This window comes from Uranotaenia lowii, chromosome 1 (genome assembly GCF_029784155.1).
Source record: "Uranotaenia lowii strain MFRU-FL chromosome 1, ASM2978415v1, whole genome shotgun sequence".
Taxonomy (NCBI): domain Eukaryota; kingdom Metazoa; phylum Arthropoda; class Insecta; order Diptera; family Culicidae; genus Uranotaenia; species Uranotaenia lowii.
Genome location: NC_073691.1, coordinates 129,432,671 through 129,445,481, shown reverse-complemented (window position 1 = coordinate 129,445,481; position 12,811 = coordinate 129,432,671). Strand labels below are relative to the sequence as shown.

The 12,811-nt window shown below is 33.8% G+C and overlaps 1 protein-coding gene across 1 annotated transcript in view; it reads left to right on the top strand.

The window, feature by feature from the left end:
• Nucleotides 1-12,811, top strand: part of LOC129739999 (uncharacterized) — a 135,869-nt gene that overhangs the window by 16,477 nt on the left and 106,581 nt on the right. The gene's annotated exons all lie outside the window — the stretch shown is intronic.

The window sequence follows — 12,811 nt, the reverse complement described above, 5'->3', positions numbered from 1 at the left end:
AACAACTCTATAAGGGTATTGTAGGGATCCGATGTCAAGAAATAATCTAATATATAAAGATGAGTTGGACTATATATGTTTGTTTGTTTGTATGCACCTTATACAAATCGACACCGCTTAACCGATCAGCCTGAAATTTGGTACAGAGATGTATTTGAACCAGGGTAAGGTTTTAGTGATAGTTCTGAGCCCCTCCCACCTAAGAAAAGGGACCCTCCCATACAACTTTCGTTTTTATTCCCACAAATCAAAAGTCATGGCACCATTTTGACAACCGATTTTCATTTCCTTTGGCGGGGTTATTTTCACCATCACCATGGGCCGGGCATAAGAAGCAACCATCCAGAGTTCACGTGTACTGGATAGCAAATCAAAGCTTGCTCAGCATTAAAAATTGGAGAGGAGAAAATTTGGCGGGTGTTTTTTCCTTTTACTGTTCAAAGCACGTGGTACCGGGGCGAGGAATTTGATTGCAATAAAGAGCCTTTATTTAGGATAAAAAGAACTTCTCGCCTAATAGAAATATATTAAGAAGAACAGTGGTTGAGAAACTACTAATGTATGAAGTGTGTAAAGTATGGATACATTAATTCATGTTCATTATGAATTGACTTCTTCAGTTGAATAACTATTTGGACTGAAAACTAATGTTCCAGCTTTTAGGAACCATCCATTTTTCCGGAGCTCTTCATAGGGAAACAATTAATAAAACTTAGGGTTGTAGATTCAAGGCTGCGATCTCAACACTTTGAACCGTATAGGAATTTAATTTACAATAGGAATTAGACAATTAAACGTTCATTTTCTGCAAAAAGTTAAAACCAAATCCAACGCACGAAACTTTTAGTAATTTAATCTGAAGTTTTTAGTTTTGTACAATTCAATTTAATTTATAAATTTTTAAATTTTAAGTTATTATTGATCACCGATGTGTTCAATTCTACCATCCAATTAAAAGAAAACTTAAACGGCACATTGAAAACATGCAAAGAAAGTCTTTTATAAGGTTTCAGCGGAAATCTATTTAGAAATAAAACTTAAATGGGTATTCCATTTTACGGGAGGATCTTGAAAACAAGTCGTTAACATTTGTTTACAAGCTTAATACATGGGATTTTTAGTAGATAACCAAGGAAAATATATAAAAAATGTTATCATTTGATAACAAAAAATGATAATTCAATTCAAGCTTCCTAAAAAATGAGGGGAGGGGGAGGGTGATTGTAAATTAAGGTTTCCAGAATTGCGGTATCGGGACCGCACAAATCCAGCCAATTTTATCGAAAAACCTAGCCAAATCAAGCATTTGATTTTAAAATTTTCAAACCGATATCCTGACAATATCCGAAAATACTTGGTCAAAACGGTAAATTATTCATTAAAAATAGCGAAAAATATACTTGCAATTTTTTTTTTCAACAAGCTACATTAGCAGATTTTGAATTGTAAAAATTGCTATTTAAAACTTCTTTTTGAACGTAAAAATGAAAAATTGTAATAATTATAAAATCTCAGTTTATGTTACGTTTAAAAAAGTGATGTGAATAAATCCGGGCTTTTTGCAACAAAATCCGGGAAACCGGGCCAGACCGGACTTATCTCAAATTTTGAGTGTTCTAGAAAATCCGGATAAATCCGGGCAACCTGGCAACCTTAGATTGAAATGTTTTTCGTGATAGAATGGGCAAGCATTGAAGGAAATTATTTCAAATTTCCATTAGCAAACCTAAAAACTATTAGTTAAACAATTATATGAAAACGATGAGCTGTGCTTATAATCCCAATTAAAACTTTAAGAAGACTAACAAAACTTACAAAGCTCACATGGCCAAACATGGTCCAATTTGCTATGATGATGTAGAAAAAGCTGTCAAAATTTCAAAAAGCCAAAGGACTCATTTCGATTTATATTTTATGTGAACCCGAGCAAGGCCGGGTAAAATCAGCTAGTACACAATAAATTTCACAATTATAATCCGTTTATTAACCGTCTTCTGTGTCTTCACTCCACGTGTGTCCGCCTCAACTCTCTTTCTTTTTTCTCCCCGTTTTTTCACGGCCGCCTTAGTTTTTCCGAATCTTCACATCGGTTCAAATATTTCACATTTCTCGCCGAGGGGCGACCCTACATCCCCCCCTTACTTTTTTTTAAACTATTTAATAAGTAATAAAATCTTCGAAATGACGTGGTTCCTTCCTTAAACGTTTAATTCCGGGTTGAACGGCTTCTGATGTCGAAGGTTCCTGATGATCTACCCTAATCTCCGTTGTGGGTGTTGAGTTTTCCACAGCACGATCTTCGGTCTCACCTTGATCTTCTTCGTCTACCAATTTCTTCAAATGCGCTACATTGCGCCTGCATCCTTTTCCAGTGCTTATGGATTTCAATGTTACATCCGCTCCAGATCTCCGATTTATTTCGAACACTTCTGGTGCGTAGTCAGTACTGAGCTTGTTTTCTTTGCGACTATCACACGATCTCCAACGTCCAGTGTAATAATTCGAGCTTTACGTTGAGCATCAACATACTCTTTCCCCTTTTGTTTTTGAACGCGATCTCTATCTCTTACTTCTTCATCAACGTGTACTAATTGTGGCACCTGAGGTAGTCTGTTCCTTATGCGTCTTCCGAACATGAGCTCTGATGGTGAACGACCGGTAGTTGTATGCGGAGTAGAGTGGTAAGTAAGCAGATACTGGTAGAGAACCTTTCTCCAATCTTGACCCAATTCCTGAGCTATTCTCATTCTCTTCAACAATGATCTGTTTTGTCTTTCCACTTCACCGTTTTGTTGAGGCCAATACGGAATAGTATTGACCAACCGAACTCAAACTCAGCACAAAATTGTCTGAACTCTTCACAGTCAGATTTTAACTGAGGACCGTTGTCTGCTCTCATGCTATTTGGTACACCGAATATTGCAAACACTTTCGAAAGCTCGTGAATAGTATCCGTTGCAGTAGTTCGTTTCATTTCTCGTACTTCAACGTAACGGCTAAAAAAGTCTACGACGACCAATAAATTTTCACCATTTGGTAATGGACCTAAAAAATCTATCCCATGGTGCGTTTGGAAGATCTTTTCGGATCATCGGTTCCGGAGGATCTGGTTTTGATACAAGAATGCATCCTCGACACTTTTTCGCAAATGATTCTACATTTGCATCCATTTTAGGCCACCATACGGAAGTTCGAAGATGTTGCTTCATCATCCGAATACCGATATGACCTTCATGGGTAATTCTCAGCACGCGTTCTCGAAGGGCAGCTGGTATAACAATTTTATCTGACCGTAACAACAGTTTATTTAATCTGCATAGTTCGTTAGCAATAACTTTGAATGAAATAGGTAACAATTCTTAACGTCCTTGATCAAGATATTCCAGTATTTCAAGGATTTCGGGATCTTCTTGAGAAGCTTTTTCGATTTCGTCCCATTTTAAAGCTACCGATGTTGCTGCAGAAAGTGCGATTTGATTCATGAATAGTTCTTCTGCAGGGTCAAATGGTATTGGCTTCATTGTAGCAAAACGTGATAAAACATCTGCTACGTTTTTCTCACCGGGAATATGAATTACTTGGTAATCAAAAGCTTGCAAACGGAGAACCCAACGTCCTGGCACATGGTCGTGACCTAACAGTAAATATGTACTTTAAAGCTTTGCAATTTGTTAGTATGTTATAATATTTTAATGGCATTTCGGCGAGATGAACTCTAGCAGAATGAAATTGAAAGATAGGAAATAATAGGTGGATAGTTAAAGCTAAGGCGCTTTTGGAGAAGAAACATTGAAAGGTGGTTTTTGAAAATGTAAGTCTAGGGCATGTGGGAGAAAGCTCAAACTAATCGGTTGAATCTTTGCTCGGCAACGGTTAATTCTTTATGGGAGGCGAAGCAATCGCAGCTCCCATACAGAATAAACCCGATGGATTAGATGTGTACCTACACACCTAATCGAGCAAAAATTCAACCGACCAGCGACTTACTGAACAATCTCGAAGGCGCATACAGATCTAGCGATGTGTGCTGTTTTTCGGGTCTCGCTAGGTAGTTTTGCTACTCTGTTGTTTCACATATTGAACTACCCGACGCACCGTGGATCCTGTTGTAAATTTACCAGCTTTTTACCTCGACTATAAAAACGCCAATTTCGATGACATTTCTCGCATCTTGGCCACCATCGACTGGGCATCGGAGCTCGATTTATCGGATCCTAACTCTGCTGCAGAAACCTTCTCGCATATCCTGAACTATGTAATTGATCGTCATGTGCCTAAACGTACTATCAGAGAAAATCTACGAACTCCCTGGGTTACGACTGAATTGCGACGACTGAAAACAGAAAAAAGATGTGCGCTTCGAAATTATAACGATTAAAAATCTCCTTACACCAAGTATATATATCGGAAGCTTAATTCGGCTTATAAAAAAGCCAGCAAACGTTGTTACCAGAACTACCTTCGCCGAGTACAACGTAACCTCAAATCCTGCCCAAAATCATTTTGGAAACACGTGATTAGTCAGCGGAAAGAACCTGGTATTCCTACTCACATGTTTCTGGATGACATTACGGCGAACTCTGATCGTGAAATTTGCGATCTTTTTGCCCGGAAATTTTCAAATATTTTCACTACAGCTTCCACATCCCCAGAGCATTTGGCTTGTGCTATCAGAAACATTTCGCCACTGGGCTTTTCATTGAACGGTATTGAAATCGAGGATGTAATCATCTCAAAGGCAGCGTCGAAGCTCAAGAATTCCTTTTCTACGGGTCCGGACGGGATACCAGCTTCGTTTCTAAAAAGTTTCATGCCTGTTTTGTTCACTCCAATTCGTCTTATTTTTCAAGCTTCGCTTGACAGAGCTACCTTTCCGCTGCTGTGGAAAGAAGTTTATATGTTCCCGGTTCACAAAAAAGGTGATAGACGAGATGTCAACAACTACCGTGGAATCTCAGCCTTATGTTTGATAGCCAAACTATTCGAATTGGTGGTCCTGGATCCCATCTGCTCGTTTTGTAAGAATTACATTTCTAATGACCAGCACGGATTCATGCCTAAACGCTCTACGACAAGCAACTTGTTAACGTTCACTTCTTTCGTGCATGAAAGCTTTGCTGCAAAATCTCAAACTGATGCCATATACACCGATCTGTCAGCTGCATTCGACAAAGTGAACCACGAAATTGACATAGGGAAACTTGGACGCCTGGGGTTCGGTGGTACTTTACTTGGCTGGTTTCGCAGTTATTTGACTGGGCGCAAACTAACTGTTCGGACTGGTGATACCTTTTCCAAGCAGTTTTCTGCCTTCTTCGGTGTGCCACAAGGAAGCCATTTAGGACCGATTATTTTCCTAATGTATTTTAACGACGTGCTTTCACTCCTTGACAGCCCAAAACTTTGCTATGCTGATGACCTAAAACTATTTTACACCGTAAATGACTACGACGATATTAATTTTCTGCAAAATCAGTTCAACCTCTTCGCTAATTGGTGCGACATCAATTGCTTGCCATTGAATCGTAACAAATGCGCAGTTATCAGTTTTTCCCGTAAGCGGCAGCCTTTGATTGCGGAATACTACCTTGGAGAACAGCCCATCGCCCGCGTGGTCCATATTAACGATCTGGGCGTCATTCTCGATAAGCGACTGGAATTCAAGACACATACAAACTATGTAGTCAACAAAGCATCCAGAAGTCTTGGTTTCATTTTTAGAGTAGCGAAGGACTTCAAGGTGAAATGAAATCGTTCAACCGTTTTTCCGAGCATTTTGACTTCGACGTTTCGAGGGATGTTTTCTGAAGAAAAGTTCTAAGTGCGTTGAGGAGCCCGTAGCTAAACCTAAGTGTTTTAATTTAATTTAATTTTAAGTCATCATTTGGATCCATATGTGATCTTTTGATCAGAATAAATAAATAATCCCATTGAACTTCAAAGAACGTGTCTTTCCGGGATCTCCGGATCGTTCACAACCAGTCTTGTAAGCGGTCACCATCGTTAGAACTTTTTCGGAGACAATCCACAACACATCATTCTTGATTATCATGGAGAGCGCTAATAACCATGCGAGTTTCCTGTGCATATAGGACCATATCAGCAGATGCAGCTTTTGTCATCACGGGCCTGATTCCCATCGACATAACGCTGGCGGAGGATATGGAGTGTTAAAAAAGAAAACGAAACCATACTGGACCGATAACATCAAAAAACTCTACGAAGAAAAAAACAGAAAACACATAAAATTTAGAAGAAATCTAACACTAGAAAACAAACTAGAATATAAAAAAGCCGAGAGAATATTTATTAAAGCGATAAAAGAAGAAGTTTACAATTACAGGAACAAAATGCTGAATGAGATTAACGAAGATACGAACGTAAACCAAATGTGGAATATAATTAAAATCATAGGAGGTAAATTTCAAGCCAAACAGAATACCGAACTATTTACAAATGAAAATTTAACTAAGAAATTTATAGACCTAAATTTCACTCAAGAAGAAGCTAGAGAATTAACTATTACAAACTATAATGTAGAGGAAAAACAATATATAGAACCACTAAACTTACAAAACATGAGAAAATCACTAAACAAAAGGAAAGATAGGTCAGCAGCGGGTGAGAATAAGTTATCTTACTTCATGTTAAAACAACTAAAACCAGACTTGATAACTAAAATATTCAAAATCAACAATGACGTTTGGATGTCTGAAAAGATCCCCGAACAATGGACGAACATAAAGGTAGTTCCTATCCTAAAACCAAACAAAGATAAGCTTTCCGAAAACTCATACCGGCCCATTTCACTAATTAACGTTAATTTAAAACTAATAAACATAGAAGTAAAAAATAGATTGAATCTGTTTATCACAGACAAAAAACTATTGCCTGAATTGTCGTATGGTTTTAAAGAACAATCATCGGCCATCGATTGCGTTAATCACATGAATTTTATAATTATTGAGGCAAAAAGAAACAAACAAATAGTAGCAACAACTTTCGTAGATCTGACCAAAGCGTTTGATTCGGTCAATACAGACATACTGTTAAAAATACTTGACAGCATGAAAATACCATCAAAAATCCAAAGATGGCTACATTTATACCTAACCAATAGAAAAGTCACGATAGAAACAATTAACAACAAGATAACTAAACAAACAAACAAAGGATTACCGCAAGGTTGCCCCTTATCTCCGGTCCTATTTAATTTATATACTTCTAACCTACACAAAATCACCACAGATAAAGCTATACTATTACAATTTGCAGATGATTTTGCAATTACAGTTATAGCAGATTCAAAAGAAGAAGTCGAATTAACAACAAATATAGTTCTACAAAATTTCAAAGCTGAGTTACAAAAACTCGAGATCGAGCTAAACCCGGAAAAATCAGCCTATATCCTTTTTTACGGAAGATTAGAAGACAGAATGAACATCAACATAAACAGAGTCCCCATAGAACAAAAATTAAACCATAGATATTTAGGTTACATAGTGGACAATAAAATGTCACATAAACCCCATATCAACCATATAGCAACAAAAGCTAGGAAAAACATAAATATTATTAAAATGATATGCAAAAAAAGTAATGGAGCTCACCCAAAGACAGCACTAAAAATCAACAAAGCTATAATCCGGTCACAACTAGATTACGGTATCACTCTCTACGGAGGGGTAGCAAAATCAAACCTCATAAAACTAAACACGATATTCAATTTATCATTGAGAACTTGCCTACGATTACTGAAATCATCACCGATAAATATTTTATACTCCGAAGCAGGAGAAATGCCACTCAATTTTAGAGCACAGTTCCATGCCAAAAAAGAAATCTTAAAGTCGTTTGCACAAAATAAACCAATAACAGAAATCATCTCCAAATTCATAGAACTTCAGAATCTTCCTAAACCACACACTTTTCTAGAAAAAACAGTTTTTGAAAATCACAATATATTAGCTCAAACAAACACATCAATTACTGATACCCAAACAATAAACCAATTATACAAAATCAAAAGCCCAAAAATTTGCAATCACATACCTGGCTATAAAAATACAATGAATGATCAAGTAACTAGATCCCTAACGATCAGCTACTTGGACGAGAAATACAAAACCTTCGACAGAGTTTTTACAGACGGTTCTAAAACAGAAGAAGCAACAGGTATAGGGATCTGGTTCCAAAACGAGTCAGAAGAGGTTTCCTGTCAATTAAACAAATCACTTTCAATAATGAACGTCGAACTAATGGCAATAAGAACCGCAGTAGAGATAATCAATAGTAAAAATAATAATAGCTTTGTGATTTGCTCCGACTCTAAAGCAGGCTTGGAAAGCATATCTAATAAAAAATTTAAAAATAACTTCATCGTTTCGGACATACTGAAAAAAATTGAAAATACAAACAAAACCATTGTATTACAATGGGTTCCAGCACACAGAGGAATCATAGGTAATGAAAAAGCGGATATGCTTTCAAAAAACGGTTGCACTAGCACTAATAAAATATACTGCAAAATTCCACTTAAGGACGGGATAAACTTGGCCAAAAATGAAACGATTGAAGATTGGACTAACCATTACAAAACAGTTTCCCTAACAAAAGGGAAAAAATACTTTTCGTTCACCAATAAACCGTACACAAAACCTTGGTTCTACGATTTGAATCTAGAACTCCACGAAATCATCACACTCGGACGAATCAGAACATTCTACACTTTAAACAAAGTCAAACTCCATCAATGGAAAATAGAACAGACCGACAAATGCGACCACTGCGACTCAAGAGAAGACATTGAACACATCCTATTCCAATGCCCAAAGTACACTAACAGAAACCAATCCAATAGTTTAGTAAACAACAACAACGTAGAAGACTTAATTAAACTAACGTGCATTAAAACTTATCAAGAAATAGCCGAATTCATAAAATGTAACGGTATCAAACTTTAAGTAAAATTAAACACGAGATCCTCTTTCACGCGATTTTAATAACACAATCACCACCTACTGGGGTGGTGCCATTATTGCGAAACGCGAACAACGAAACATCAAATCAAGAAGCAGGAGCAATGGGACGCATCACACAACGCAAGATGGACGCATAGGCTAATCCCGCGACTTCCAGAATTCGTAAATCGGAAGTATGGAGAGGTCAACTTCTACCTGACGCCGTTCCGTTCGGGTCATGGGTGCTTAAGCAATACCTTCATCGGTTTAATCATTGAATTAAAATCTTTATTTTAAAAAATCTTTATACCTAACGTTCTGCAGTTTTTGCACCTAATAAGGGGACAAATTAGTTTATTGAATTTTAACTTATTTTTAAAGTTATCTCGAAAACAAGAGCTGATCAATAAAAACTGATTGCATATTTGGAATCAGCGTCCCTGCCCCTGGAAAAATGTGAATTATTTTGCCTTGTGTAATTTAAATTTATCGAATTCTCTAGCCATCTCAATTCAAATGTAAATTTCTTCAGTGCTCGTGTGTATTTAAGTTTTGCACAAGTCATAGCAACTGGTAGAAATCGTCCTCAAAATTGTAATTTGTTTTGACTGTTATAACTGTTATCATTAGCCGGAAAAACATAAAGCTGCCCAAATTTAAACTGGGTGGTTCTCAAATACAATAAAGAAACTTAAGTTTAAAAGTTTATTTAATTCCTCTGAAACGGGCTGCAGACGTCAGTCTCGTTATATCTGCATACGAAGAATGACGTTCTACTGAAATTAAAATATTGTTGACTGAAAATGATTGATGTTGGCTAAACTGATTGGTTTTCAAATGTTTTCTTGTTGTTATTTACAAAAAATTTCATCTTTGTCCTTTTTATAATTTTGTGTAATATTCATTATGTTTTTCACAATTGTAATGTTTTATTATTATCGTAGTTTTAAAATTTCTGCAGTATTTTATCTTTTGTCATTTTTTTTCGATCATTGCTTTTTTTTAGAACGTTGTGTTTTATCGTATCATACTCAAATTCCAATTACCGACACAGTTTCCACGATTTCGACAAAATAAACAATCTACACGGTACAAAATCGCAATTTCTGGCACGCGTCCAGCTTAAAGCGATTGTATTCTCAGCTACGTAAACTGTCGCTCAAACGACCGTTTCTAACCTGTTCCTCAAAGCTTGTGGGAAAAAACGTGACTGTGTAGCTGTATCTATAGCACCCTATCATTGGAGTGCTGAGTAATAAAAACTTTATTTCAGATAGTATGTAAATAGTTGTGCTGTTTATTCGTCTGGCAACGCAGGATCAAAATTGGACATTAATAACCTCATTGAAAGGGAGCCCTCACTTAATTTCTATTTTATGCGGAATTATATTTGCGGTTGGAAACGGATGTACGGATGTATTCAAATTGAATGTTTGGTTAGAGGAACATTTCTTATTGTGACGACAAAAATAATTTAAAACTTTTTTTGCTAAATCGTTCAACTTAACTCTTCACAACTCGACCAACTTTTGAAAAAAAAATAATTAAATTTTTGATCAGTAATGAAGCATGAACCGTTTACTATAAGTTTATAATGGCAATAATGATTCTTAGCAAAACAAACAAATTATCTATTTTTACGGTTTAAAGCGATTTAATAATACAGCTATTTACTGCACGTAAGTACATCAAAATAATATACTCATTTAGTAGTTAGACTATTTATTCTACCGGATTGTCAGATACTTCGTTAGTCGAACAAAGAGGCAAAAACTCTTTAGAAGAACGGCAGAAAAAAGTTTTCAAGATTAACAACTAACCAACGATATATTAAAATTAGGCCGCCGACCATGGTCTAGAGAATAGCGTTCATGTCTTCTAAGTCAGAGTTCATGATATCGAATCCCGATCACGGCATTCATAGCACTCTTTCTTGTGGGTTGGTGGTTTTGGCCCTTACAAGATGCTAGCCACCATGTCCTCAAAAGATGTACGCTTAGGTTAAGGAATTAAATCTCTTCAAAGAAACATTAAGTTTAACTGAGATCGTATATGTGTGTGTTCGTTTTTGAAAATTTCAGAAAAAACATTAGGATCCAACAAAATTGTAGATTCTACAGATTTTGGTTTAATTAAACATTTTATTTTAGGAATTGAAAGTTTTTGCTTTTTTTATATTACTATTCAAAACCACACAATTCATTGCTTATATTTTTCAAATTGTTTGAGACCTATAAATTTTTAAATAGATAATTTATTTCCATTTTTTAGGTTTGTATTTTTAGATTTAAGAACTTTAAGAATTGGCAATTTAACAAAAAACATGTTATCAATAAGTCAATGAAAATTTTCGTTTTTTTTTGTTTCTGGGTTTTTTTGTTTAAATTGTTGTATTATTGAATTGCTGGCTCATTTATAAATTTCCTCATATAAGATTTTGAAATTTTAACCAACATTTTCAAATTTCTCAATTTTTGGGTTTTTAAATTTCTTCCATTTGCATTCTTCCATCCATTTTTATTTTTGAATTTTTTGGTTTTTCAATTTTTATGTTTTCAGGTGTTCAGATACTTTGGCTTTTAGAATATTAAATTTTCAGATTTTTAAATTTTTTGATTGTAAGATTTTTAGATTTTTGATTCTTAGATTTTTAGATTATGAGTTAGATTTAAGAGATTTTAAGATTTTTGAAATTTTTAGATGTTTGGGTTTCTAGATTTTATAAATTTAAGATTTTTACATTTTAAGATTTTCAGACTTTAAGATTTTAAAATTTTTAGATTTTAGGATTTAAGATTATTAGATTTTGAGATTTTTTGGATTTTAAAATTTAAAGAATTTAAGATTTCAGGATTTTTAGATTGTTAAATTTTTAGAATTTTTGGATTTTTAAATTTTTGGAATTTTTAGATGTTTAACATTTTTGATTTTTAGATTTTAAGATTTTCAGATTTTTAAGATTTTTAGATATTTAGTTTTTGAGATTTTTAAATTGCTAGATTTTAAGATTTTAGGATTTTAGGATTTTAGGATTTTTAGATTTTTAGATTTTTAGATTTTTAGATTTTTAGATTTTTAGATTTTTAGATTTTTAGATTTTTAGATTTTTAGATTTTTAGATTTTTAGATTTTTAGATTTTTAGATTTTTAGATTTTTAGATTTTTAGATTTTTAGATTTTTAGATTTTTAGATTTTTAGATTTTAAGATTTTTATATTTTTAGATTTGTGGATTTTTGGATTTTTAGATTTTTAGATTTTTAGATTTTTATATTTTGAGATTTTTAGATTTTTAGATTATTTTTAGAAATTTAGATTTTTAGATTTTTAGATTTTTAGATTTTTAGATTTTTAGATTTTTAGATTTTTAGATTTTTAGATTTTAAGATTTTTAGATTTTTAGATTTTTAGATTTTTAGATTTTGAGATTTTTAGATTTTTAGATTTTTAGATTTTTAGATTTTTAGATTTTTAGATTTTTAGATTTTTAGATTTTTAGATTTTTAGATTTTTAGATTTTTAGATTTTTAGATTTTTAGATTTTTAGATTTTTAGATTTTTAGATTTTTAGATTTTTAGATTTTTAGATTTTTAGATTTTTAGACTTTTAGACTTTTAGACTTTTAGACTTTTAGATTTTTGGTTTTTTGGTTTTTAGATTTTTAGATTTTTATATTTTTAGATTTTTAGATTTTTAGATTTTTAGATTTTTATATTTTTAGATTTTTAGATTTTTAGATTTTGAGATTTTTAGATTTTTAGATTTTTAGATTTTTTGATTTTAAGATTTTTAGATTTTTAGATTTTTAGATTTTTAGATTTTTAGATTTTTAGATTTTTAGATTTTTAGAT